The sequence below is a fragment of the Prionailurus bengalensis genome, chromosome A1, assembly GCF_016509475.1.
Source record: "Prionailurus bengalensis isolate Pbe53 chromosome A1, Fcat_Pben_1.1_paternal_pri, whole genome shotgun sequence".
Lineage (NCBI taxonomy): Eukaryota > Metazoa > Chordata > Mammalia > Carnivora > Felidae > Prionailurus > Prionailurus bengalensis.
This window is the reverse complement of record NC_057343.1, coordinates 20,383,103-20,389,107: the sequence shown is the minus strand read 5'-3', so window position 1 is coordinate 20,389,107 and position 6,005 is coordinate 20,383,103.

Genomic DNA, 6,005 nt, shown 5'->3' with positions numbered 1-6,005 from the left:
GTGAGTTTAAGCCCCGCGTCGGGCTCTGTGCTGACATCTTGGGGCCTGGAGCCTGCTTCAGATTCGTGTCTCCCTCTCTCTCTGCCCCTCATCTGCTCATGCTCTGTCTCTCTCTGTCTCTCAAAAATAAATGTTAAAAAAAATTTTTTTAAATGCAGTCTAATCTATATCATATCCAGAACGGCCCAAGAACCTAACCTCTTGGGCCCAAAGGGAATGAAAGTACCTTCTATATTTTTCTCCTCTCTGCTCCTACTTCCTGGCTAGATTCTTCCTAAGGACCAATCTTACAAAAAAAAAAAAAAATTGATGGACAATTCTAGTGACATCACTTGCAGAGCATCTCGTGAATACAAAAGAACAGGACATTGGCAGTAGGCAGTGCCCAGCTAGCTGACTCTCACCTCCTTACCAAAGCAGCCTCGAAGCCACCCCTCTCTCCAGAGCTCCTGCTCAGGGAGTTGAAGGGAGAGAATACTTTCTCTCTACAAAAATATTTTTTGTCTCTGTTCAAGAAAGTTCATCTCAAGTAGCAACTGCCTTTATACCTCATTTAGATTTTCTCATGGCCTCACCAGAAGAAATGGGTGTGAAATCACCTTGTGGTCTTAAAAAGCATATTTCTAGGACCCTACAAATGCCCATCAAATCCCAAATCAGGCCAGGTCTGGCTCTTCCCTTGCATCACGGAGAATGCCGGGCAAGCACATAGGTGGGGAGGGCCCTTCGACTGCGTCCTCGCCCCCAGCCCAGCCCCTCCACGCCAGCCCTGCTGTGCACAGGAAAGAGCCAGCTGGTCCTGGAGCTGTGTTCCTCACTCAGCACAGAGCACACCCGTTCTTTGTGTAGATATCAAGAGACTTGAGGCTTGACTAGAGCCCCCAGAGAATTGGCATAAGGTGACTCAGTGTATCCAACCTTGCTTTATTCCAGAATTTCTCAAACTGCAAGGGCAGAATCCCAAGGCGGCAGCAGAATGGTCCTGAGGGACCCAGGGGGTTTGTTCCACGGCAATGCCAATGCCAGGTGGTGGTGGCCACGGGTGGGGGGGCGGACGAGGGTGTTGGAGCTCCTGTCTGCTCCCACACCGGCCTAGTCCGTGCCTCCATGCTCGCGGCCCAGGGGGCAGGGCCGTTGGCAGGAGAGAACGCCAGCATGAGCCTCCCTCGAATCAGGTCTGGGTCCCAGGTCTGCCACCTCCCAGCATAGGAACGCTTTTTCAACTCTGAGTTTTGGTGTTCTCACCTGCAAAAGCCACTATTACCCATTTCATCGAGTTGTTATGATTACAGAAGGCAATAGAGAGGGAACACTTAACATGTCCTATTCGCTCAGTCAAAAGCGTCAATTAACTTACACAATAATATCAAGATACTATTACTGCTTGTACTATTTTTGCGGCTTCCAGCACAAGGCTGCCAAACCATCATTGCAGACAAATACTCTGCACCCAGGCCCCTCAACCTTTAGCATTCGCAGCTGTCACAGGCTGAGGCCCGTCTTAGGAAAGGTGGGCACGGAAATCTCTAGCTGAGCCCGCTGCCCTGGACAGTGCTGTGTTTCCCCAGGGATGCTGACTGTCCTGAGCAGCCCACTGCTTCGAGGGCACGTGGCCAGGCACTCCCTCCCTTCCAGCACAAAGCCAGTGAGCACCTGACCCCTTCAGAGTTGGGAATGCTGACCATGACTGCGCTGTTACCTGGGTAGTCCTGGCGGGGGGGCACGCATCCCGAGAGAGCTGCTTCTCCCCTCCTGCCAGGCTGCAGCCACTCTTCCTACAGGGTCCTGGGTCAAAGCAGATGGTCTGTCCGCTCGCCCTGGGTCTAGACACCCCCTTGGCTGTGCCCCTGACACGAAAGAGACCCTGAGTCAGCACTTCCCAGAAGGCAGGTAAATAGGAGGAATGAAGGGGGGAACGCAGAGGAAGAGGGGGGGAGCTGAGAAAAGGAAGAGATCAAATCATCCACGCTGAATATTTAATGAAGGGTAAGATTACAAAGTTTGACAACGCGTATCCCGTGTCGCTCTGGTCCACTTGCACGGCGTATTGGAACATTTCGCCTTCGGGCTGTGCTATGAATTGAAAGGAAAAGAATTTCCCCTGGAGACAGGCTCCCGTGGCTCAGACGCAGGACCCTGTGCCTTTGGACCGCTGTCCAATGAAGCACCGCCCTTCTGGAAGCAGAGAAACTCAGCCCCACAGCGCCCCACCCCCACCCCCGTGCTTGGCCCTCTGCGTGTGGAGTCTGAAAATGGAATAACGTATGTTTTCGCCGTGCCTTTGTGCTTTAACAGGCTTGGAAATCTCTTAAGATGTGCCTGGAAGCAAACATCAGGTCCTCTGAGGTTCACAAGACCAAAACTGTCCTGGCACCTGAGTGCACGGAGCGCCAGGGGCTGCACTTGTAGACGCCCCTAGAAGGCACAACCCCAGTTTGGGAACCGCCACCAACTGGAAGGCAGGATGGGAGGTAGGCTAACTCGGCTGGGCCAAGATTCAGGAGCAGAGTGAGAGGGAAAGTTAGAGGGGAGAGCAAAGGTGGCATTAGGCAGTGAAAGGAAGCTCAGGGGCCAGATCGACAACTTTGAATTTGATTCAGCTGAATACCGTTTGTCAGAGCTCTGGGAGTCGGTAAGACATATTCATGCAATTTAGAAAAAGTGCCCTCTTGAGGTGAGGGCCAGGCAAGCAGTCCCCATTGGCTCTCTTGGTGGGGTACCCTGGTGCAGTGCACAACCCATATAACTGTACATGACAAACCTGACCGGTTAAGCACTTAGAGCAGAAGATGGTGTGGCAAATGGGATTGTGAGAAAATTCCATGTAGAAACCTTAAGTGGGAGCCCCATAGGATTTAAGAAAAGTTAGCGCTTCATTGATCTATTATCATGTACAAACCAACCCAAAACTCAATGGCTTCAAACAACAATCATTTTATTTGCTCACAGTTCTATAATTTAGTGGGGCTTTGGTGCGGGTGTCAGTGGCACCCCTGTGCCCGCACTCCAGGTAGGCTGGGGCTGGGGTCAGCTGGGGACCTGGGACAGTGTGCCTCTCTTCTCCACAGGGACCTTCCAGCAGGGTAGCCAAAATTCTCGCCTGGCTGCTCAGGGCTTCCAACAGTGCAAAGGTAGAATCTGTCGGTCTTAAGGCCTAAGCTGCGAATGAACTTCATGTTCTTCCGCCGCCTTCTGTGAAGAAGCCAGATCATGGCACAGGACTAGCTCAGAGGAGGGGGCGGGGGGGGGGGGGGGGAGACGACCCAAGGATGTGAGTACTAGAAGACAGGCTCACTGGGGCTACCAGGGCAGTCTCTTGCCACTGTCTGTTAGGGAGTTGTGGTGGCCAGCCGGGGAGGGGTGAGGACCTCACTGGAGGGCAGCCTATTTAAGGATGATCTCCTATCTTCCTTTTTAAGGATAATCTCTGAATTATTTATGCTTGACTTGAGGTGTACTATATACCCCAATCAGTTTATCTTTCTAAGCACATTCAGCTAAGATTAATGGCAAAATAGTTTACCTTATCCAAAATCAAGCGTCAAAGGCCACTATGGGAATAGGCCTCAGGACACCTAGGTGGCTCAAGTCAGTAAAGCGTCTGATTCTTGATTTCGGCTCAGGTTCATGAGATCGAGCCCCACATCAGGCTCTGGGCGGACAGTGCAGAGCCTCTTTTGGATTCTCTCTCTCTTTCTCTCTCTGCCCCTCCCCTGCATGTGCACCCTCTCCCTCTCTCTCAAATTAAACTTTAAAAGCAAGGAATAGGTCTCATTCTTATATATTTGTATGAAGAATACACACATATCAGAAATATGCATATATGTATGGCCAGAATATATGATCAGAAAATGAAAGCGCTTACAAACTTAAAAAAAATGTCTTAACTGTTATCATCTTGTCATAAAGTGCCAGTTCTGTGTTTTGTGCTTTAGTTAATTCGCGCCCACTACAAATGAGCTTTACTGATACGCTAAGCTCCCCGAATAATCTGTGATGCATCTTGCTTGAATGTACATCCTTGGGACCCTGCGGGTCTCTATTCTTATCACTTCTTTTTTTCACTTCTGCTCTTGTTCGTGATCCTTATTTTAAAATAATCTTTTAAAGCACTCTCTTTCTCATTGGGTCCTCACCAGTCTTGTATGGATCAATTCGCTGTCATCGGAAGTCAGAGCAGCGGGAGGGGGCCGTGCGGCTGAGGACAGAGGGAGAGAGGAGGGTTGTTCTGAACCTGTCTTGTGCACTGCTCTACCCCCTTCAGTAATGGGCTCTCTTTGGTCTTCTCAGAGAGCGAGCCAAATCAAAGCCACATGTGACAAATGATCAATCAGCGTATTGATCCAGAAGCAACCAACCCTCCGTCTACCCCAGCCACCCTCACAATATATCGTGCTCACTCTGTGTTACGTGTCAGTAGCATGGGCGAGTTTTGCTGTGGTCATAAATAACCCCCCAAACTCTTATTGGCTTGTTACACAGACTTGCCTCTTAGTCACGTTCCACGTCCTTTGAGGTTGGCTGGGGGCTCTGTTCTTAGTTTCTCAGGAGCCTCAGGCTGACGGAAACTCCATCCAGAAGAGTTTACCATGGCAGGTGGAAGATGGCATGGTGGAGGGTGTGTTATTCCTAGACCTTCCAGTGCAAGTTACACATTCTCTTCCTCCCACACTCCGTTGACAAAAGCAAGTCACATGCCCTCTCCCAGCTCCCAAGCAAGTGGGGAAAGGCAATCCTAGCACGTGCCTGGGCGACAGCCGGACTATTTGTGAACAGCCTTAATAACTTCTGTGCATTCTAATGCTTTGTTTGTAGCTTCAGTCTTCCCTCTTAGTGCGATGTGAGCTAGTGCAGGGCGGGACTCAATTCTACACAGTTAATCTGCCTCCACCACCTAGCCCGGTGCCTGACACCCAGAAAGTACTTAAGGTTTATTGAATTAATTAATTAATAACTTGTCTCACATGATGAGGAAGTCAACATAAGAACGTAGGGGCTTGGGGCTTGTGTTGTGTCGTCAGTGGTCAACTTTGCTGAACTGCCATCCACTGCTTAGCGGACCTTCCTTTCCCGCAATCCCTTCCTTGGAACATTGGAGCTTACTCTTTCAAGGAGAGGAACTTGCCTGAGCTTTGGAAGGTGGAAATGAAGAGAGGCAATTATCCTCAGGAGGTCACAGGGGTCAGACCAGACACAAGGTTCTCGGGCTTCCTGGCAAGCACCAGATTTGCCAGATCTCCCAGGGATTCTTAAGAATTGTAGCAGTTTCTCACCAAACTTTAGAGAAGCACCCACCTTGGTGTTTGAGGCTGTTCTCCCCGCTGTCTCCGTGACCTTCCAGCTGCTTTCACATCTCTTCCAGCTGCCCTCAGCTCTTCGCACTTCAGGTAAGCCCTAATTCCTATATTAAATCTCTATTCCCATAACATGTAGAGTCATCCTTCATTTTTCCTAAGAGTTAAATAAGATTTTTTTTTTTTTTTAGTCATACTCCCAAAGAAACATGTTACAATGACCCTGGAGGAAAACCCTCTCTGTGAGATTTGCTATTCTTCTCCTCCCCCAGTCTGAGCTGAAAAGGGGGCCTGAAGAATTGTTTCAGACTCCATCAGAGGACCTGCCAGCACCCTGCCTCGTCTCTCCACGCAGTGACAGCCTCTGTCCTGGGCAGAGGCGCCACTCTTATTTGTGACAAGTAAATTAGGAACAGGTGCAGCTAGAAGCAGTGAATCTCCCAAGGTTTGCAAGCAGATGGGCAAACGTGCCAGAGACCTGTCCATCCTGACCTATAATTGCATTATCTTCTGACTAAATTCTCAGCCCCCTGGCTTGCCCCTTCCGGCAAAGCATGTTATTTCCTCCTTCTTGGAATCGGAGGGAAACTGCTCCTGTACCCTGCATATTGATGCCCGGGTGAATTGCGGTTTCCGGGGCAGAGATCGCACTGCTCAAGAATGCATATTTTCTCTCTAAAGCCTTTCCTCCCTTTCGAGGGGAAAATGGGC